Source organism: Larimichthys crocea, chromosome XXIII (assembly GCF_000972845.2).
Source record: "Larimichthys crocea isolate SSNF chromosome XXIII, L_crocea_2.0, whole genome shotgun sequence".
Lineage (NCBI taxonomy): Eukaryota > Metazoa > Chordata > Actinopteri > Sciaenidae > Larimichthys > Larimichthys crocea.
In genome coordinates, this window is record NC_040033.1 from 12,084,321 (window position 1) to 12,109,062 (window position 24,742).

At 39.3% G+C, this 24,742-nt stretch overlaps 1 protein-coding gene across 1 annotated transcript in view; it reads left to right on the top strand.

Moving 5' to 3' along the window:
- Positions 1-24,742, top strand: part of neto1l (neuropilin (NRP) and tolloid (TLL)-like 1, like) — a 131,137-nt gene that overhangs the window by 1,212 nt on the left and 105,183 nt on the right. The window lies entirely within an intron of this gene.

The window sequence follows — 24,742 nt, forward strand, 5'->3', positions numbered from 1 at the left end:
ATGTATTACCACTCCACTAATAACTCAAAAATATTTTGTACATGCACTGTGAGAGGATTTATTTATTTATTTTTTACCACGGGCCATAATGTGATGGTCCATTTACACTGGGTGTCAGTTTGCATATAGTAACCCTTGTAGGGAGACAGATGATTGTAGGAGTAGGTTGTCGCGACTGTGCATCCATCACGGGTGATTTCTTTAATTTGGGCCACAGCTTCATAGCATGTTTGTCATCCTCATAGCTGCTTTCATCACTAATCATTCTTCTTAGGGTTATGTCTTTCATGTATTTTTCATTTTCCTTTGTTATAAATAGAATTGCTTTTGCCAAGACCAGTGTCAACCCCGAGCAGGCTCTAATGCTTTTAATGCATTTACTCGGTAATTAACAGTTTAAAGGTCCAGTGTGTAAAATGTATGAAGATCTATTGACAGAAATGGAATAGAATGAACCTTTTATATCTACAGAGGGAGTGAGTCTTCTTCCACAGAGTCCGCAATTTTGAACCACTTTGCTTCTACAGCAGCCCAGAAGGGACAAACCAAGCACTGGCTCTACAGAGGACCTATCACGTTTTTTTCACAGCCACTGTAGTTTCTCCTTCATGCTTGACCCGAGAGGGAGAGGTGACAGGTTGTCGGTTGGTTGCAATCTGAAACTTCACCACTAAATGCCACTAAATTCTACACACTGGACCTTTAACTCTTAAAGGTGAAGTCAGTCACACTCGAGAAACACAACGCAAATAGGTGACATGTCATGTTGTGTGGCAACCATCTTCACCAGTATGACATACCCTACGCCTACCTGTTCTTATATAAAAATCTGTATATTTTTTTTCTAGTTTTGTCTCAAATCAACTTTTGTTTCCTCTCCTTGTGACATTTATACCTGAACACCCACATTACCTCAATTGCATTGTCCACCATTATGCAATCACTTTTTGATATAAATTGAGTTTAATGTCAACACCCTGGGCAAGTCTGGCGACAGCGATAGAATTAGTGTGGGAGCAATTGTTGGAAACAGTTGCCGTGCCGCTGATGGGCCAGCACTGCTGATGGCAATAAAATAAGCCAGGCCTTTGGGTAATGGGATTTCAGAGGCTTCCCTTCCTTTTCTCTGTTGAAGGTCATCATCACCTTGAAAAGATGCTTATTTTTCCAAACACATCACCAACTGCACTGGCACTAGATCCAAAATCATTTGAGGAAATGGGCCAGAGGGGAAAAGAGGGGCAGCAGTATGTCTGATGATTTGTTTTTGTTTTTTTGTTGTTTTTTTGTCACAAGCTTCACCACTAAATTGAGACAAAACATACTTTGATGGGGTTTGAGACACTGTTTGAATCAAAAGGACTCCATGTGTTGTTATATATTTGTACCATTTTACAGGTCTTGTGCTCTCCAACACCATCCATGTCAGGGCTGTTGAAGGACCATATGGCTGGTGAATTGCTACATGGATAAAAGCCATACAGCAGTACATTGGACTACTGACTTGGACACATAATATACTGACAAATTACATGAAATTGGCCATTACTTGGACTGAATGATGTGTACCATGCACGACTTTCAGGTTACAAGTGTGTTACAACACATTTCCATCACAGTGACCTTCATACTACTGTTTGCTGTCACATCAGCTATAGCAAACTGCCAATCCTTCATTCTTCATTTTATTAGAAAAACCAGGAGCCAAGGGTATTGTGGGCAGGATAATAGACTTGCAAGAACATAAAGCCAGTTATCCAAACGTTTGAGCCAGAGTAATGGCTAAACAAGGAATATGGATTTTGGGGGCAAGGACCATGTGAGTTCTGTCCCTGGTGTTGCAGAAAGGTTTAACTTGATGCTCATACAGTGATTTTTTTGTCTTTAAAGTATTAGAATTAGAAATCAGATTATATATTTGCAAATGTACATTTTTTGAATATCGTTTAATATAGGCAGTTCTCCAGTAGATGGCTCTCTTTAGTAAACAATGAGAGAATCCTTAAACAGCACAGTGCATCACATTTCCTTCATCATCTTTTAAGTCTTTGAGAAACTTAAATGACTTTCAGCAGTGTTTTTAACAGCACAGTATTAATGTCTTCTCTGTGGCTCACTTCCTCATGTTGTGTATTTTTGTCTTTTTCTTCCACAGTAATTGCAAGCGTCTATGTTAATCCAAACTTAAAAGACTTGAACACCAAATAACGATTAGGAGAGAACCCCACAGCCAAACCACTGAATGGGTAAATTTAGTGACATAAAGCTTCATTAAACTCATCTTTCTTAGTTTCCTCACAGGCTAATCTTGGAAGAAAATTGCTTCCATTTTTAGCCTTTAATTCTCTCCCTTGTGAGTGACCAGCTGGGTCCGCAAACTATTCAGCCTCAGAAGCCGATGACACCGTCCTTATTTAGTCCTCTCTTTGGAGGAAAACAGTCAACTAATGAAATTCACCAGCTCGATTACATGTGTGTGCACGCAATCAACATACATGCATTTACGATGATGTCCTGTCATAGATAGATGGATATATATTAAACTCAATTTACATTCCCCAAAAGAAGAACCTAGAGAAGTTAATTATACTTAATCATGAGAAGAAATTCTATTCAAAACACTCAAACCAAAGAAACCACATTACAAACTGGGCCACAAAAGAACAAATGGTCAAGCATTTACACTGTTGGGCATGAACCCTGCCACACTACCATTGACCAGCTGTCCACCTCTCTTTCACTCTTTCTATCCTTGTATAGGGGAAGATAACTGGATAGTGGGGAAAGCTTAAAGGGCTGACCAGATTATAATAGGCTTGTGATGCCCAGTAAGATCCCCAGTTTTTTCTCCTCTTTAAATGGTGCATCATGCCCAGACGGGAGTGGAGAAATCCATTTATAACGTCTTTTGGCTGCAAGAGCTCAATGGGCACTATGACCACGATGCCAGTGTTGCCTCAATCTGCAGTGATACATATACAATAGAACAAATGTAATATTGCCAAATTTTCCTGTAGTCCAGATAGTGACGATCATTTGCAGTACACTTACTAAAGTAGTATCTTTTTACTGGCGTAAATCTGTTTTCTGCTACTTTATACTTTACTACATTACAGTACAAGGTAATATTGTACTGTTTACGTCAACACATTTATCTGACAGCTTTAGTGTCTTACAAATTCAGATGCATATAAAACATTTGCATATAAAACCTACAGTCAGCAACTAAAATATAATGCATTTTCTTAATCACGATGTATAAACTAGCTCCACTCCCACTACTTTGCTTAAAGTACCCGCTCCACTCAATATATGTTTTGCTTATGTTTACTAAATGTTGAAGTTTGACCACTGCGCACAATGTTGTACATGCAGTTTGACACTAGGAGGCTGTTTTCACATTCATCTGCTGAAGAAGGAAAGTTTCTCTGCGCTCACCTTAAATCATAATTTGTGAGATCACAACCAGTTTTGAAGCTAATCATGATGTAAATGTCAAATGTAAAAAAAAGATCTGACAGCTAAATTGCTAAAAAAAAAATTATATATATATATATATATTTTAAAAGACCCCCTGACTTGCCACATCACCAATTACAGGGCGTTTACTTTAAAGCCTTCAAAGCGTTCAGCCTTGAGCACTGTCTACTCCCAGAGGTCTCCGTGTCCTTTACTCTTCTTTACATATTTTTTAATTTTAGATAATTGGATGGTGAACGTTCTTTGTGTCATAAAATAAATTACTCGCCATTATTTCTCTCTCACTTCCTCACATAAGTATCTCAGTGCGTGCGCCAGGGAGTGAGAGGGCTGGCATGAGTCAGCACTTTATCTAGTATACTGGAGAAGCACTTTTCCATATTTTCACACAGATCACTAGTTTGTATTATCCTCACAGTAACATCATGTGGCTGTCTGGTCTCAGAGCAGATGTTTGGTAGGCAAGTACGGTCCAAACTGCGTTCTGATCCCGCTGCAGTTGTTGACTGTGGAGTTCAGAAAGGGTTGCCTGGTTATCAAAGCACGGACCTCTATTTTCTGGGCCAAATTTTAACGGAAATTTTCGACATTATGGGAAGTATGCTAAATTTGCCTTCCTGCTAGAGAAGATTGACACTTTTACATTTGTGTTAAATAGATAAATCTGGAATTGGAGTTAGCCAGTTAGTTTAATCGCTAGATCTTTATGCTATGTTTAGCCTATATAAAGACAGGGGGAAATGGCTATCGAGGCTCTGTCCAAGTGTAGTAAAATCCACCAACTAGCATCTTGAATGGTCTCGTTTGATCTGTGCAAAAAACAAGGTTTCAAGATGACTGGTTGTAATTTTTCAGGTGATGGCGCAAAGATTTCTTCACCTTAAATTGGACAGAGCCACACTGGCTGCTTCCACATTTGCTGAAGTAAGCTAACAATCCAAATATTAAATGAAAAAATGGACGCATAAAAATGATTTAGTTTGTTTTTTTGTGTGAAAAAAATCATTGACTTACTGTTAGCCTATAGATTTGAGAATGGTAACAACCTTCTCCTCTTAGTCTTGGCAAGAAAGTCAGGCTAAGTATTCTCTACCTGCAATGCTTGCTGTTATTGCAGCATAATAAGATTGTGGCATTTGGTATCAAATAAACATGTTTTCTTTCGAGCTAAAGCAAATGTCAAATCCAGCGTATTTTGTGGGATGCAAAAAAGAAAAGAGCCTGGGCTCTGCTTGTACAGAGTTCCTGGAACAATTGGTTTTAGTGCAAAGGTCTGTGCCTGAGGCTAACTCTATTGATCTGAACCACCATTAAGAGGGATAGGCAGAGAGAGAAGGAGAGGGAACCAAAGAGGGAAAGAAACACAGAGAAAAGCCTCCCCTCATTATGTATGAACTGTGGCACACTGAAGCTTTTACAGATATCCTACCCAACACCAAAAACACCTGCAGCTGTGTGTTTTAATTGCAAATCCGGTGTTGTGGTGCTTTGTCTGTGTATGTATCTGAAGTGTCAGTGATTATTTTTGGTCAAACACACCCAGCCATTTTATCTCCTCTGTAAACTCTCTGAATTAGGCTATGAATTATTGAAAACCCGGCGGTTAGTTGCATCTATGTCATAGTAGTTTGTTGTTTAGACTTTCGGCACTGGAGAGACTCCCAGTGGACCATTACTCATTGCTTGTGTCTGACTTGTTACTGTGAAGTGGTACATTGAGTTCTTCATTGGCAGCTTGCAGCTCCGACTGAAATTAAAAATTAAACAGAGACAGTTTGGGGTCATGTGAGGTCACTGCTGTAGCAGCAGTAGTAATATTGCTTGGAAATAACACACACACACTGCATGTCTGTTGTCTGTTGATTAGTGTTTTTTTGCTTTAGCCATTGTTTTTTTTGTGTGTGTTTCTGTGTTATCATTTCACATTACACCACAATCCAGATTAACCTACCACCACTATAAAATTACTGCTACTACTTCTAGTGTTACACACACACACTCATTCAACAGAGCCAGCTTTCTTGTAGGTTATGATTGCCTTTTAATCACATCTCTGTTGTGGGGCCACGTGTGTGTGACACCCATTAAAGATGATGGCAGTCACTGTGGCTGGAATAACATTTCCACATACTTGCACCTGTCGCAAAAGCAAATTAAGACAGATATGTGGGCAGTCTGCCACACTGATACTCGGGCCTTTCCTCGGAATCCTGCCAAATCATCCGAATGGCGCTGAGTCATAACATTTTGTTTCAGCTTAACTGCTGTACCACACAGTCTGCAAGCTTTCATCACTATTGCCTATGTACAGTGTGAAATTTCCATCATCTCTCATGGTGCCGTAATATTGTTTATTTGCTTTTGGCACTCTGTATTTGCTTTTACTGATTCTTTCTTCACCTGTCATCATGTTTTATGTCGCTGCCAGGACCTGGCTTTATGAGGCGTATTTATTTGATGAGATTCACCTCTGCTGTTACTATGGCAATGACCCTTGACTGAGTATTTCTGACCTCACTGGCCATTGGCCTTTGAATACTGACATTTGGAGGCAGGAAAATGTGAAGCACATGCGCAGTTCTCTTACAAACAGGGAATAAAGGATACGTACATTATTCTCACCAGGTGAAGAGAAAAAGACGTTGGATCCAATATTTCGACAACAATTGGATGGATTTTGGACATGAAATTTTGTACATAATTTGTCCAAAATAACACGTTAAACTAAGGCAGTGACCACCGTAAACATATCAGCTCAACGTCTGCATGTTAAAGTCCATGTAAAGTAAGAATAAATATGAAACCAAAGAAGAAAGTGTTATTAACCACCCAGCCACATTTAAATGATTAAAAATATCGACGTTTATGAAATTAGGTGTCAAAATCAGGTAAAAATCGAGCTCTGTTATCAGTTAGAAGAACAAGTAGAGTCTCTTAGAGCTGCTAACATGGCTGTAGGCTAGCCTTGTTAAATGAAAGAAGGATAAAACCAGTGGTGCAACATGTGAGTCAGCAGCATGTAGTTAGTCCTACATAGAGAGCAGATTAATAACACACAGTCCACCAAAGTGGAATGACTGTGAAAGGTCAAGTATGGTGCACCTCACTTCATTATGCTGCCATCTTAATCAAATGCAACTCTGTTTACTCACTCACCCACTCCATGATTGAATGTGTCAGATCTGCACAGGATTGATGAATGTTATTTTCCCGCTGCAACAATCCTCGGGGGCGTTGTGTTAAATAATGGCCAACATATCTGACTAATGAGTGCGGTTAGTAGCAGTTGAGGTGAGTGCTTTCGTTTGTCTTTCCGACTTTGTGTGGCGTTTGATGAGAGATCTCCATTTTGAGGCATGATGATGATTGATACTATGAGGTCCCAAGTTTTCACTGGAGTCTCCACACTTCATGATCGCTCACCGCTGGTATTAGTAAGATGAATGGTCTTCCTTTGCCTAGGACGGGAGAGGTAATTTTCTCTTAGGCTCACGTGAAAGCAATGGTAGGGGGAAAAAAAGGAGAGAAAAAATGACAGAAAAAACACTGCTTAATAGTGATGGCTGGAAAGTGTGGGGATCATTTTTCATGTCTGTATAACTTGTCATGATGTAAACATCCCCTATAGCTCAGCTTTGAAGAGGCTTTGCATTGAGATAAGAAGCTTTATCTTTAATCAAGAGTAAATCAAGGGCATTACAGAAAAAAAATATATTGTGTTTGCCAGATTGCACTAAAATAACTTTAACAGTATGTCACATATTTCTTAAGATATTTAATTATCAGTGTTTTGTGGCCATGTGCTGACAGTAAACTGGTGAGCAGCAACCCTGGAGAAAAAGGAAGAGTGGCCACAAGAAGGCACTGAAGCGCCTTGTGACGCTCTCACCCTTTTCTGTCTTACAGAGAACAACCACAGGAAGACGACTTTCTAGTAACAAACACTCGCTCTTGTGTTTAATTTCGAAGAACAGATAGTTATTTAAGCAATTTCTGAGGATTGGACAGGCCATAACCAAACTATTTTGGCAGATAAAAAAGTTTGCTTCATAATCGGTTCAGATGTTTTTCCTCAAAGCCTGTTTGGAAGGATTGGCTGGTCACGCTCAATAAAACCACCCTGATATCGACCCAGTGCTTGAGACAAACGTCCAAAAAGCAGTCCTGTCTTTGGGAATATTGCTTTGGTTTGCTTGCTGGGCAACTTCAGGCCAGAGCAAGAAAAATAATGATTCACGATGATCCTACTCAGGTTTTTGTTATTTTGCAAATACGGCACAATTTGATCTGTTATATTCAGCATCTGCCATATGTTCCTTTCTATTTCTGTTTCAGTGAAGAGCTGTTGTTCTGACAGAGTGTGTCAAAAAGCAGATTTGGGGAATAATACTGGTTAATTTATTACTACCGGTTGTTTTAATCGGTTTATGACACTTTACACAATGGATTTGTCAAATTTTGCTTGCACAACTCCAAGAGTGCAGAACGAGGAATTAATTAAGACAGCAACACTGCTGCAAGAATTCATAGGGGAATGCAACCACACAGTATAAGGAGCTTATCTTAGTTGTCCAATATAGCCAGATAACACAACATCAGTGTTGTACACTTGTAAGTATTCCTAGTTTGTTTACCCACCCAACATGTTCAAATGGGTGGAGCATGAAGTCCAGTGAAGGAGAAACACCTGAAATGGATCTACCCTAAGGGGGGGGAAAGTAATCACTGTAGGCGGCTGTTTTTTCATGTGTGGTGTACAGATGTCATGGCATAAATCGTTTCTATCACTGCTCTCGTGACTCCTCCATCATCCTCCCGTGGCCTCGCTGTACTGGCTCCGCCACCCTCACGTCATCACTTTTTTGCTGTACTCGCAACCTTGTGGGCCGGAGCACACCCTGCATCTCATCAGCGAGTATTACCTAACACTCGGAGGACAACATTCATCAACGTCACTAAGCTTTTGCCAACAGTGCATTTCTTTCTGCGGGTGCCCCAAGTCCATTTCAGTTGTTCCAGTAGCAACGCACGGTACCTTGTATGACCTTTGCCATCTCAGCAGTACATACACAGTATCTCTTTCAAGGTTCTTCAGTCTTAAGTTTCTGCTGATATGAACTCTGTAAATATATCTCAACATGTATCCATGTCCTGCTATCAGTTTAATATCTATGTAAAGGCAATTCTAGCTGCTGAAAACATTAAAAGATTTTGGACAATGTATACCTCTGAAATGTGGAGTTAGATGTTAAAACAGTTTTTCACCAGTTTTCAGTCCAGGATTTTTTTTGGGCGGTCCTAAAGGGTGGCTCGATGACACGCTGAGGCCACCCTGAGCATGCCCCTGCACCCTGAGCAGAGAGATAGAGATTAATTCATCCCACTCAGAGTGTTTCAAAGTTAGTCCTGTCATTTTCTGAACTCATCTGACACGTTTCAGTCACTTCAAAATTGCTGTTTGACCGCTCCAACGAGTGGGCGTGGCTTCAGCGCATTCAGTGGACACACCCCCCACAGTCCTGCTCATTTTTACCTGATTTTGACACCTAATTTCATAAACCTTTTGACTTTTTTAATCATTAGAATTCGGCTAGGTGGTTAACACTTTCTTCTTTGCTCTGACAAACTCAGAACACATATTTATTCTTACTTTACACAGAATTTTAATGGATAACATTCTCTCACTGTGCATACATCGTTTGTGTGAATATAGCTTTAGTTCTTACATTAAATCCACTTCTTAGGTTTGACTGGACTACAAGAAATCTCTAAAAATACTGATCATCCAATTCAAGCTGTTAGTATTTACTGTGCTGATGTGCCAGTGTAATGACATTAGGGAGCTACTGGGCTTATGCAAACCTCCAACACAGCACCAATGGTTTACTAACCTGCTAAGCTGCAGGCTCCCTTGACAGATAGGATTTGATTTATCACTTGTTGCCTGTTTTTGAACAAAAAAACACCTGCATGCACATGTACAGCTGATGGACTGCTAGACCTCTCTATCCGGATCTACATAAGCCAAAATAGTTCAATCCAAAAGCCATAACAAAAATGCAACCCCCTCATGTATTTAGTCCCAAATCTATTAGCCCCTAAGGACACCTTGTCCACCAAAGCTCAGCCAAATGTGACACATTTAGAAGTCTGAAGTTATCGCCCCCTTCCAGATGGAAAATTTGCAACAAAACACACCTTGTATCAGTGAATTTTACCAAAGCGTTTTAGCAATATACACACACTCTCTAGACTAAATGTATGCATAGCACCAAACATGCCTAAAAGCGGGTAACACATTAAATTTTCATGAGCAGATGTACTGTAACATCGCCATCATTTTGAGTGGCAAGTCCACTTAGTTTATGAACATTGCATCTCTTATAATATCAGTACATAGGCATGCATGGCATAAGCACAGCTCTGGGGGCCGTATGTGATTTAGAGCCTCTGAAGAACAACAGTCGTCCAAAAACACCCTCGGGAATACACAATGATCACACTATCTGAGGGAGTCACGTAAGAGCTACAGCCAGCACACAAATGCAGGGAAAATCACATTAGCCACTAGAAAGCCTTTTGATTTAAGAAGTACAAACACGTAAGCCCTGTCGAGGAGGATGGCATGCATGCGCAAATCATGGCATCTGATTTATTGTTGAAATTTAAGTAGTGAGCTTCGTACTTGGCATTTAGAACAACGTAGGTGTAAATCCTGAATCTAAGTGAACAAAGGGGAGAGAAACAGGGGGAGCTTAAGTATGACTATGCAGTCTATGCAAATGAGTTAGATGGGGTTTCTTTTTAAAGCACATCAAAGATACAGATAGGATACTGTAAAAAAACAAGAAGAAATATATGAAATTTCCACATGAAAACCACAAACATGAACGAAGTAGCTATTAAAAGGGGGTGCGCGTGGATTTTAATTACCTCTGTGCACCACCATGACAAAGCATGTTGTTTTCTGCTACAGCTCATCTCCCTTTCTGTCTTTTTTTTTTTTTTTTTTTTTACTACTTTGCCCTTTCTTCTAGTTGATCAGTGCAGCAAAAAGGTCGGCGTGGATCTCGGTGTATACACACAGGTAGACCAAAGCCAATTTCAGATGTGTCAGTGGAACTGATGCTGCCAGCTTCCCTGTGACACCTTGGATGGAACAGCCTCAGTCCTCATCTCGAAATCACCTCTGCTTACCGAGCGGAAACTGTTTGTCACGTACGCCTGAAATGCTCTGTCAGCACACATCTATTATTATTATTATTACGTAATCATTATCATTATTAATATACAAAACCTTTTGCGCGTTCTTCTATAAGCCTTGCCCTTAGACGCCATTATATATTTCGTTATGTCCTATTTGTATCTTTTGTAGGTTTATACGATTTTTATATTTTTACAGGTTTATGCGATCAGCGCTGTTTTAATTCATTCTTTGCACTTTGCCCTTGTATTTTTGAACTGCTTAAATGCTGAGTATCACTCTTGCTACAACCTCATGCAGTCTGCTTCAACATTTGGAGAAATCCTAAGCTTGACAGGCCTGCTGTGCGTAGCTACAGTGGCTAAGCCATATTTGGACAATTGCTATTCGGAGGCAGAGTTTAGTGAATTTCATTTAACCTCTTATAACAAAGTAGTGAATCAGCGTCTACAAATTATTGCCTTTTTGTATTTATGTCCACTTTCCAAATAGATGCCAACTCATTAGCTTCACCTCCTCCACCAAACCTTGACATCAGTTTGCATTCTGCTTTCCCTCCTGATTTAATTTCTGTGTTCCAGGATCATTGAAAAAAAAAAAGACTTGTCAATGTAATTGGAGCCTGACAGCAGCCCACGAAGCCTAGGCTGAGTGTGCAATATCAGTACTGAAGCCATTCCCCCTGACTTAAAAGAAGAGGGTTAGCAAGACAAGCACAAAGTAAACTTTAAAGCGCAGAGTAATGTATGCAGGCCCGTCTGTATTTGATGCTGCACTGTTGCATTAAGATCCATCCCTCAATGCCCATATTTAATGTGTCGAGTCGGGGCTTTTCAGTGGCAGAGGGTTGCTGCGGAGCATCATTGGCGGATGTCACTGGGGAGCTGCGATCACACAGTGGCACTACAGAAAGCATTCTGCGTCGTCCCCCTAGGAGCTCATTCAGCGTATTCCTGCATAATTACCTCAAAGTGATTAGAGAAATCAATGGAGTACTGTCACTGCCGAGGGCACTTCCTAAAGCCCTCGGATAATCACAGCATACATACCTGTCCAGCTTGCTTGCACAAGATTGTGTAAACACTCAACAACATGCTCGAAACACTACAAATCACATCCACATTTATACTCCTCCAACTTAAGGACTTGTTGTATCTCATTCGGCTATGGGAAGTACAAGACTGAGTGTTTGCAGATTTTTATGAAGCCCTAGAGGCGAGTGTCAGGATGCATCCCTCCGTGAAACCAACGACACTTTTTTATGAGATTTGGTTTTGGAGATAATGACAGAGAGCGGAGAGTCAACTAAATCATCCATCCTGAGGCCCATACGGCAAAATCTGCTTGCGTTGATGATTTCTTAGAAACCCAACAGACACGGCAACAAAGCAAACACACCTGATGGTTCTTTAATTTTTTCTGCTGTTGACTATAATTAAGTGAAGTACACCCAGGAGCAAAATGTGACCTTGAGCTAATATGTGAGGCAAAGCTGTGAGAAAGAAGAAATGTGCGGATAAATCTCTTTCAGACACAAACACGATGAGCTAAAAGCTGAATGATGGAATGTTTTTAGTGTTCTGCACATTTGTAAGATGTTTTCTACTGTAGTTTGTCGTGTATTGACTAATATTCCATTTGTTACAAGTGTTACTTTGAAGAGAATCTTTGCTGATGCAAGGCATATTGATTTTAAGAAATAACCTCGATAACGGAGGCAGTTTTACTCGTATTCTGACAACAGAAGTGAAGAAAAGTATAGTCCTCGTATGTCAAATGAGTTTGTGTATGTGCTTTATGTCAGGCTGTGTTTGTGTCTTTGTGTGAGTGACTCATACATGCCAAGTTTATATAGTGCAGATTTAACTTCTTTGATCTATTTTATCCTTGAAAAAGTGACGTATGCAGCCTGAAAGCACACTGTGTCAGGATGACAAATTTATTTTTTTAAAATATCCACAAATCCATCAGCAGCTATGCAGGTACACACACTCAAGAAAGTCATGTGTTTTTCCAACAAACATCAAACCCTGGTGCATCTGAATGATAATATAGGTGGTTTATTCCAATAAAATGCTAATTTACATTCACACAGTTCAGTTCTTTCGGTTTATCTGTGTCTCTTTTCCCAGTCATGACTATGTACGGTGCATAAAAGGCATTAAACAGACGGCAGACTGCAGGGAAGTTAACCTGTGTCTCATTCTTTGTCTTGTCTGTTGTCATGAGTGACAAAATTATATTTTTCATCCTATTATGAACCTATTACTGACCTTTTTTGGCAGGCATTCCAGTATTTTTTTTTAACTTTCATTCTACTTTAATGCCTTAGTGTATGTTCAGGTGTAATCAGTAGTCCTGCTTAAGGACCTGCTCATGTCCTAGGCTTGGCATTAACAGTGTCTAGCTTCAGGCTCTGTTCCTGTAGGTCCAGGTTCTCCAATCACACACACTACCAGGGGCTCTTGGCAGCCAAACCACTCATTCCATGTATCCCGTGTGCACTTAAAATAGCTGAAAGCATAAAATATCAGGCTGCAAATATGCCATGATGATACTAGTCGTTTCCTCTAGTATCAGAACCTTTCACACTACAATGACACATCAACACAACCAGTTATGTAAAAATACAATTGTTTCTGCGATTCATTCTGTGAGTGCAAGGCCACAAACATTCAAAACAATCAATTGTACAACAGCTAGTTGTTGTTTTTGTACTAACATTACAGATCAGACAGGGAATCCAAAGGTGAGCTCTGTTTTGAGCTTAATGAAATAAAAAAAAACATCCAGGATTCCCATTCAGAGCTCAGCACTCTGCGCAGTCAACCTGGCAGCCAACTCCATTTTACAACAGACTGCTAACAATAATATATTAAGATGAAGATGCCATTGCTCACTGATAGCTGAAGGCGTTCATAGCAGTGTCTCTTAGCTCACACATCGCTGTGAAATTGAATCATTCATCATTTGCACACTAAACTTAATTTTAAGACGACATAACACAGTTATGTCTCATATATTGCTTCCCCATCATTCTATTGCAACCCACTTGCGAACATCTATTAATTTACTAGATATGGCTGAATTTGTATTCACAATAATGTAACACTTGTTACAGGGAGGCCATTCATAAAATGAAGGTTTCACCTCGAGCACTGACACTGTCACTAACGCTGCAATGTGTTTGATATACGATAATGACTCTAGGGTTGATTGTGTTGGACCCGTCAAGGACTTCCCACAACACGCTTAGAGCAGAGGTCGAAACCATAATTGGAATTTAGGAAGCTGACAATATGGTGTAATATTCTGACCTTGGACTGAAAAACCTGAGACATGGAGGGAAGGTTGTGGTTTACCAACACAGTGAGAGAGAGCACAACGTGGCTCACAGAGATTACACAGAAGAGCAATCCCTGAGTTTGTGTCAGTTTTCATTATTTTCTTACTATTTATTTTTTCAAATAATATTTTATTGTGAGATACTATCTCTAGCTTGTTTTTCTTAATAGGAGGGACCCATTTTCAGGTATTCTGGTAGTAAAGTGGTAATTCTAAGCCAGTTATTACAGTCATGGATCATCGGTCTAACAGAACCTGCACGTCTTAGTGTATTGTTATGATATGTGTCCAGTAGCTGGTATTGATTGGAGCCCCATCATACTTTGGCCAAAACAACAACAAAAAAACATATTTTAGGTGTACAAAAACAGACAAGGCTGAGACTGAAAGGAAGTTGATTTGAAAAAGTTAGTAGCTTGTTAAAAAAGTTTTAAACATTTTTTTTTTAAAGTAGCCTATTGTGTCATCCAAAGCTTGATGCCCCCCCTCAACTTCGAACTCATGATGCTTTATCATTCATTTTTTAGCAGTACCTGTCAAATGAGTTTACATTTAGTAATAAGCTTTCCTTCTGTAATCATCTTTCCACCTATCTGTTATTGCTAGTGGTGCAGTCCACCAATCCCATGCTGGAATCAAATTCCTTCAACCAGTGTTACTGTTTGCAATTGAATGTGATTGATATTGGCTGTATCATAGCTGTACTGAATTGCAGCTATTTAACCACTAATGCTAACCAATTATTTAGGAAGTGCTGCTGCTTCACATCAAGAGTGTAAAATTGGCAAAACACGAGATGCATTTCATTGCGAGATTATCACAGGAAAACTACTTGTGCTGTGTGTAGCGGTGTAATCAGATTGTGATTGCAGTTACTGACACACATACATCTGTTCTTTTTCCATTGTGTTTTTCTGATTAAGTAGCTCCTCAAACAACACATAGTAGCTCTTAAAATCTTTAATCTTAAACCAACATTATTTCGGAGTGAAATTCACTTACTGCTGTCATGGATGTGACGTATATTTCCTATGACCATATAACTCATGATTAAATACTAGTGAGACAACTTGGCTAACGGCCAAACATCAAGCAAGTGCAGCAACACAACATAGTAGTTGTACTAAAAGTCAGTCCCAGATTGGAAGTGACCGGCTTCTTGCTCGGTCACTCTCTTTTTTTATCTTTTCAGCTTCTTTTACTTCTTTTCGCCTCTGACATTACGTCCACAGAGACTGCTTAGCCCGGTTACATTGCCTGCTTGTCCAGCTCCAGTTCTGGCATTAACCAGCTTCTCTCCCCTGTCAGCATGTAAATGCCAGGACTCCGCCGGTGCTTTGAGCTCCCAGTCTAGGCAAGATGGATGCAGAGCTAACTAGTTTAATGCTTTAGAAACAAGTCAAGTTTTCTGTCCATCAAGGAACTCTGTAAATCGCAGGGAACTGAGACGAAGCAGCTAGAGGACATCAGAAGGAAAACATTTTCTCCATAAAATATGACCCACTTTCACCAAAAATAGTTGGTGGCGTGTGACTTAGTGCCCTGAAGTGTCACGTACTTCTCACTGGAGATAATACCCGGAGCACAAAGACATCATTCACCTGATTACAAATCACAAATTTGACCCTGTGACACCTGAAAACGGCGATTGAGATAGCTAAACTGTCACAGCTATCAGGTTGTCCGAACGCAAAAGCTACACGATACGTAATATTGTGAGCTGAAAGTGCCAACTAAGAATGCCTCTGATGTTAGCATTGTTTATGAGAATAAATGGAAAGCTCCAACATCCAAAAAAATGAATCACGTCCCGGTGGTGTGACACTCCACAAGATAACTTAAAAACATTCGGCTGTGTACGATGATTTGGATTGAACCTCTTTAAAGGAAAACACATTGTCATCAAACCCATTAACATTTTTATGATTTACACATAGTAAAGCTTTAGCATAGGACAGAGGAACAAATGGTCTGTTGAGGATAAGTGGTACAGAACACAGAACGACTAAATGGGCAACTTTCCAACCAGTTTTGTCTCTAAGTTATAGCCAATAAAGTTGAGGAGATCTTAGGGAATTAACACAAGAGTTATATTCTTGTGCTTCATCGCTGGCCAAGTACAGTATATTTTGTCGAGCTCTTGGGATTTGCAATGTATTACATTTATAGCGAAAAAATGTTGGTTGTAACAGTGAAGAACTTGTTTAGACTATATATTTTAGGCTTAAATCATCCTACTTCTCTCTCCATGCTTCATCACTGGTTCTCTTCTATCTGCCCTCTCAGTAAATGCACACAGTAAATTGATGACAGACACTTGACAGGCAGCTTGACACACTTTTGTCATTTTACATGACACCTTACAAAAGCTTTTTGTGTTATCCGCGACTACAAAGACTTTATTTGAACCTGTTGTTGCTAATTGAATCCATAAAAGTATTTCACTTTGAAATGTAGAACACATTGTGCCTCAGCTTTCCCACAAAGTTAAACTATTAACAAGATTTAGGGTAAGCTTTTTTTTTTTTTTTTTACTGTTTGGGGAATATTATGAGTGAGCTCTGCTGAAGGGAAGGCTATTACTCTCCCTCTATCCAGCAAGGGCCCGCGGAGCAGGATTATATGATAAAGTGCTTTAACCTTCAGTCACAAAGAGTCACCAGTCAAGCGCATTTGTTTTGCGTCTAATGATGAATGCATTTCACAATAACTCCAATTCTGACAGCGACAAAAGCAATAAAACCTTGAGAATAGGTGAAATACCACTTTAGCTGCATGTAACGCATATTAACACTAGATGATTGCTGCAATGTCTCTCTCAGGTTTGTTTGGGTGTATCAAAGTGGCTTTCATCAGACTTCAGAGGGAAATAATAATGTGTAAGGAATAATGTGAAGCAGAAAAACACAAAACCCCTCTTATCAAAATCCATGTTAAACACTTGTGCAGCGTTGTCTAAGTACTAACATGTCAGTCAAACCTACATAAAGACTGTGAAGTCTTTTCAGGTTTTTCTGTGATCATGTCCTGGATACTAATAATACTATACCATAACTCCACTTTTTTTTGGAAGTGTTGAGCATTTCTCATCTGCTGAAGTCTCCCAACAGCTTTAAGGAGTGTGTCCTGTTGTTGAACCTATCCTTAATCTCCCTGAAGGAATGGAAGTGAAATTTTCCCTCCATGGGTAAATAAAAGACACTTAAGCATTCACATTACTACAATTCCATTGAACCCCGCCAGCGAATATAAGACTTTCTTCACCGAGCTAATGGGGTAACAATGCAATCTCATTTATTAAATATTCTTTTTTATCATCCTGCAACAGCAAACTGTGTGAATGCTTACTTTCCTTTCACTGTAGGTTGTTTGTGGCTTTTATAGTAACAAAGCATGAAATGTGTTATGGCGTTAAAGGTGTTGCTAGTAGTAACTAACCCACAGAATATTATTATACCTGTTTTTAGCCAAATCTCCAAACTTACTAAAACATACTGTCTGCTACCTGTCTAGCACTAGAAGGCAGACTGACAAAGTTAGCAACTAAAAATAGCCAAAGAGTTAGATATTTCTTATTATTATTATTCTGGAGCTGGTGGAGACCAAAAAAAAAAGTGAACATTTTATTTCTATTCATTAAAGGTCCAGTGTGTAAGATTTGGGAGTATCTATTGAAAGGAATTGAATTCAGTATTCATTAACCTGAGCCCCTTATATCTACAGTGAGAGAGGGTCCTCTTCCATAGAGTCTGCCATGTTGAACCACCATTTTTCTACAGTAGCCCTGAGCAGACAAACCAAGTATCTAGAAATGACCCTTTTTTTAATGTGAAATTCGCAGCCAGACTTTTTCCTACATGATTAGAAGCATGGGGTGAGACGTAGGATAGTGTTCATTTGGTTGCAATGTGCTATTTTACCGCTAGGTGGCACCGAATCCTACACACTGGACCTTTAAGTAGTGAGACACACAATTTCAAATAAACACATCCACATCTCCTGGATGTGAAAATTAACAATTGTTTGCTGACACGTTACAGCATATCAACTTAGAAGTCGATTATATGTCAGTTGTGTTGACAGCTTGTATCGGCTGGCCCCAGGTGGGTATTGCATGGTGGCTGTGGCTCAGATGGCCGTCCACTAATCTGAAGATTGGTGGTTCGATCCCCGGCTCCTCCATTCTGCATGTCAAAGTGTCTTTGGGCAAGATACTGAACCCCAAATTGTTCCTGAAGGCTGTGCCATCGGTGTGAATGTGATTAGCTCCCTTCTTGAAGCAGTTGGCACCTTGCATGGCAGTCAGTGTATGAATGTGTCTTAAGTGGTTGGAAAACTAGAAAGGCGCTATATACTGTAAGTACAGTCTATTCACCATTTAAACAACGGAACATTTATTTGACACTAAATTAAATATCTACTTTAAATGAAGCTCATTACTAAATGAAATGATGGTGGGATAAATGATACTTGGGGCGGATAGGGATCTATAGGTACTATTAATGATAGTTGTTATATTTAAAAAGTGAACATTGATATTCTATTCATAAAATACACATATAATAATTGTGTGTAAATCTAGCAGGTTGGTTGCCATAATTCCCTCAAATATAACACTTAAAATAAACAAAGTCAAGTAAAGTCCACTTCTTCGGCTCCTCAGTCAATGTAACAAAACAGGAGTCTGTGTTACACTGATTTTGTAAAAGGCTGTAAAAGTGTTGGTGGGAATTAATAACCAATTGAATAATCACAGGGTGTTATTCCATCAGGCAAAACACTCAACTTAAAATAACAAAGTGGCTGCCAAATGACAAAATAAGCACAGCATAAGCACTTCTGTATTATTTTTATATTTCTACACAGATTAAAGCATGATTCAGCTAATTAAACCTGAGCACTACATCTGGCTTATAATGAAGCTCTAAGAGGATGTGCTGCTGCATTACTATGAGTGTGAGAAGTGAACACCCTGCATGACAGCGTATCCTTTTTACTCTGGTATCTGTTTGTTTTTTTTGTGAGACAGTAAACTCAATGTTTTGCCAACACCTCTCTGACAGCAGCAGGCTGGTAAAAGTGTGAGAATTACTGTCAGCAAATCACTACAGAGTCTGAATCTGTCAGCTTCCTCGGGAGGATGCAGTCTGCAGATGCGCAAGACGAGTCGAGATATTTAAAAGGCAGAGACAGAGAGAGGGAGAGACTTTAAAATTCGACAGAAGTTTAATGCAGCACATGCTCAGCAGAGTCCTGACACTGCGAGGCGTCTAACAAAGCGAGCATACAATTGGCTACGGCCGCATGAAATCTGCCCGAGTTTATTTGAATCAAAAGAGGTGCAGTGCTTGCTTGACTGATTACCTTTAACGCCTGAGTAAAAGTCTACTGCTGTCTACTGTGGGCCTAAAATATTTTCCCAGAACCTCTGGGTCCTTCTTTGAATTTTCTGCTGGCTGACAGTGAAATTGAACTGTTTGAAACATAAACAAGATTTGATGGATTTTTTCTTTTTTTTCAAATAGCAAGCAAAGATACCCCCAACCCCCCACACCGTACATTCTCCTCTGCTGCTTCTGCAACGATAAAATGTAATTGATATTGATCGTCTGATTATTTAATAACGTTATCTCGCTGGTATGACATGATTGATACCAAGTGTGGTAAAAAGTAGTAGGTACAGTAGAAAGATATTTTTAGTTTTTACCTCTTTTAATTAATTATACTCTGTATGCATGGCAGAGGGGCTGAAACAGGTGATGATTGATAAGCTATAATGCATAAATAGATATATTAGATGTCCCCCGTGATTATCTTCTGTTTAGCACAGTTTAATTTGATCTTGACGAGAGACAAGCGGTTTTCATTAAATATAAAATATAACTTGCATTAATTGCCACAACAGTAAAGGTGGTCCAAAATACTGTATGCTTACTTTCATACATAAATATTACATTTTTGACATGAATCATGAAGGTTTAATAAATGAGTAATGGGTTTTGAATTCTCATTGCTCACGACTAACAAGTGTCACTAGGCTAACTGTGTGCTAACTCAGTTACTTTGTATATTGATTTGCACAAAACCAGCTTATTCTTATAGAATATTCAGGGCTGCTTTTATCAAACTGGTAGTTAGATGCAAACATCTCCATGTTTATTTATTTATGTGACATTTGCATGGTAGGATTGTTGTCAACAGAAGTGTATGTGAATAGAATAGACCGTTGAACTAAAAGCAAAAACCATCCAGCATGTGATTTGAATATGAACGCTGCTTCCAGTCAGGAGCGTAATGGTGCAAAGTAGTGATGACAGGCTTCAGTGGACGGTATTATGACAGGCTCGAGCAACAGTATATCGCATCATCTCATCATACGATCAAATATTCCTTTGACGTTGTACATCAACATACATGTTATAGCCAGCACTCATCTCTGTATGACAAAAATACCAACGGAAACAAGAAAGTGTTTGTTATAGATTGCTACTGACTATTTTACCCCCAAGAAATGAAAATGCATTGTTTGAAGGGCGCCGCCACCTCCCATGTTCCAGTCTAACTGGACTGCCTGCACTGTCTGTCTATATTATCTTTATTGCCTTCCATTTAACAGCATTGTACGTCGCAGTGAAGCTCGGCATTATACTTTACACACATCACCACACAACAGTATCAGACAGAAATACACAAAGCATACAACAACATGGCTTTTGCCAAACGAGCACCTTCTGTACCTTGAGGACCTACACCTGCGCTCAGAGGGCAGCATAGTGGTTCGGCGATTGAGTGGGTGTTTGATGACTTGTGCTATTGTTATAGCAATGTGTGTGGGGATGTGTAATCTTGTCAGTGGTGTTATAGGTGAGTTTGAGACGTGTTGAAGAAACAGGTGGAGCATGGGTTGAACCATACTTTGGTACAACAGTAGGAGGAGATGGAGGGGCAGCATGGAGTCCTTTCAGTTTGTGGATGGCTGGAAGTCTTTGATAGCTCCCTTTTTGAATGCCCTTAGTATGCTGGTCCAGTGTGAGTCTGAGATTTTTGAAGCTGTCAACCGTTTCAACTGTTTTGTTATTAATGAGGATGGGGTGCTGGAGGGATGGGGTACCTATCACCTATTTCTTTTGTTTTCCTGACATTGAGATAAAGGTGGTTACGCTCACACCACTGTGTGAAGTGTGCAATACTGTGATAGTCCAGAACAGAACGGTTATCTGTGTGAAGAGCAACAAAGGCAGCGTGGTCTGCAGTATATGAGGTAGGTGGTTGAGGAGCTGGTGTACTCATTGGTGTCGAGCGTGTAGAGAAACGGGCTCAGTGCACATCCTGTGAAAGCAGGGAAGCTGGTGAACAAATGCATCGCTCTGACATGCTCTTTTCTATGTAAATGGGTTCTGATTAATTTTGTGGCATGCAAATGAATCTATAAAGTAAATGTGAGTCCATTTAATAACAGTTTAATTACAGTATCACATAAACTCATAGTGACGTTATAATTTCTCAAAGGTCCGGTGTGTAAGGTTTGGAGAATATGGCAGAAATGAAATATAATACGAATAGCTGTTTTAATTAGTTTGTTTGTTGTTTGTAATTAATGTTTTAATTAGTGTAAAATCATCTGAAAATGTTTTTGTGACCTTTATAATGAGCCTTTTATATCTACAGAGCTCGTAGGTCTATCACGTTGAACCACCCTATTTCTACAGTAGCCCAGAATGGACAAACTAAACACTAGCTAGAAAAGCCCTTTTGCATTTTTTTACTTGTTTCACAGCCACTTCAGTTTAGTTCGAGGGGGCTGCAATCAGCAATTAGCAATTAGTGAGCAACAGGAATCCATGATACACCCCGCAATAATTAATTTAGCAGCCATTATTGTTGATTAGGGGGCATGCATTAATTAAGCATGTTTCTTGCAGCCTAATTGAAAAGTGTTGGATCAAAGCTACTACAGTATCTACAATCACACTACACAACGGCAAAAATACTTTCATCCATTCATATCGCACCCTTTCACTCTTAAGAAAATAGGCTAAGCCTTTCTTGGATCAGTGGAGCTGAATCTCCAGCTGTGGAGATGCAAAAAATTATTTACACACATATAAGTAGGAATTCAACATTTGTTCAGATACATGATATTTATTTATTTATTTATTTGAACCTGTCTCTCTCTCGGGTCAACTATCAAGGCTTTATCTTGTGCCATAAATGCCACTATGGAAAATAGAAGAAAATTATTTTTTATTCTCTTTTGCATTATTGCATCCTGTATTTAATATTCATTGTGATATTAATTTTATTAATTCATTCATTTATTCTTTTTTCATGACCACTTATCCATTTCAAGGCTGTGTGCTGTTGGTGCCAATCCCAGCCCAGTAGGCGAGATGTGCAGTACCCTCCAGTTCATCAAAGACACATAGAGACAAATCATTCACACTTGCATTCACCAATTAAGGAAGCCGGAGTACCCGGTGAGAACCCACGCAGAGACTATGCAAACACCACACAAAAGGACCAGGCCCTTCTTGCAGTGCTATCCGCTTTTACTACATAATAACATTACCATTTGCAGTGCATATAAAGAGGCTTCACATACATCCTTTCCTTATGCTTAAAATCCACTAATCTCTCTCTCATGACCTCCCTTATAGCATTTTGTGGATGAAATCTTAACTGACAAGCTCAACTGTTTTGCATGCAGGGTGGTAACATTAAAGACTAGAGTTAATCCTCTCTGATTCCCTGCTGCTGTCACTCACACAGCTACTGAAACTAAAAGCCACCAAAATGTTTCCAAATCGAACAACACAGTATCAAACCTTTGATACCAGCATTTCATTTTAGACTAAAATGGGGTAATACATTTACACACCTCATTTATTTCTTTATTTAGAGAGTAGGAGTCCTATTATTTAAGATTTCCAACCGAGGTCCAATTAGCAGATCATTTTTAATGTCTCTGTCAAAAAAAGAGAGTCATAACTCAGGCTGACATGTTTGTGTTTCTTGCCCCTCACCGGACTCGATGTTATGTCAAGGTGCACATTTCAAAGTTCCATTTGATTAATGTGTCAGCCATTAATCTGTTGATTAATCATTTTCAAATCGTTCGGGAGCAATCTACAAATTAATTTCGCTGGCGGTGGTCTGATGAAGCTCATTAGAATATCATGTTTCATTCTCTTGCCAAACAGATTTGTCCAGTAGGAAGATATCAAGCATGTGTGCATGTGCATACTCCAATGTGATGTTGGTCACTGCAGCGCTGTGATGGAGTGAAGTATTTATGCTTAAAACAGGAGGTGTACACGGTGTACTTTAGCACACGCTCTCAACAATCCACTTAATTTCACAGTCGCAGTGGAATCTATACAATTAGGATGATTAAATGCTTTGTGGCACTAATCATAACTCTATTGAACAAATGGAGATAAGGCTGTAAAAATTGCTTTCTTGCTACATTGTTCTTTGTGAACTGGATTTGATTTACTGTTTGGAAATTAAAATGTTTTACGCTGAATAATGAATTTTGCCGGTAGTGTGTGGTTTGTATGCCTGTGTAAGGCTATGCTCTCGGACTTGCAAACAGAATTTCCACACAAGTAATAAAAAACTAAACAGGATTCTGAAATGTAAACACTTTTAGGGTTTTCACTTAATCCTCTCCCTTAAAGATCAGTGAAATCTTTTCTCCGTGACAGAGACAGACTGCAAAATACTAGTTGCGGAAGTCTTTGGAATATAAAAAATTCTTCCAATAGATGATGTCCAACCCATGCTGTTATCATTTATTAATGTGTCCACCCTGTACTATTAAAATTTATTAATGTGCCTATAACCCGACTGCTGTGTACGAATTCTTCTCAAAGTCATACCTTAAATGATCCATCAGATCAAAAGGCTAAACCCATGCAGCCGTCACTTGTTTACAAATCGTCTGTTCGTGGATGTGCAAATAAATCAAAGCGGGAGATAACGTCAGAGTGATGTACGCCGTGTGCTGCGCCATATATCTTTTCAACTTGATTATTCAGCATTAGATTAGAAAAGGACACAGGCAGTAGGAAAGTTAAGCGCCAGTGTGCATCTCCAAATACCCCGCCCCCCCAAACTAGAACAAACATTTCTGTGTCCTATATACTACATTTATGTACGTTAATGATTAGCATTTGTAGAATTAATGTGACATTAAGCAAGAAAGTATTATAAAACCACGACAGCTCCCCTCATACTGGATATTTTCATCATAACATAAAAAGGCTTTCTCTTTTATTTATAGTAGTTTTGTCTGTTTCACCGTTGCTATCACTATTTTTAAGGAATAATTCAAGCACTTTGGAAATACCCATATTTGCTTCCTTGCCAAACGTTAGATAAGAAGATTGATACACAGTCTGCACAGTAAGTATGAAGCTACAAGCCAGCAGCCACTTGGCTTAGTTTAGTGTAAAGACTGTGGAAATAGTAAGCCCTGTCCAAAGATAACAAAATCTGGCTACCAGCACCTTTAAAGCTCATCATGGTATTATTTACAAGCTGTGTTTCCTTTGTTTAACCTGTACAAAAAGTGTAAGACTGTAGAAAAGACCTGTTTGGACAGAGCAGAGCTAACTGAATGAAGGCTGTGCAGTATATATATTTTCTTTTCTCGTTTTTAATGTCCTCTATTGTTTTTTTACATGGTCGAAACATGCCATAGCAAAGCAG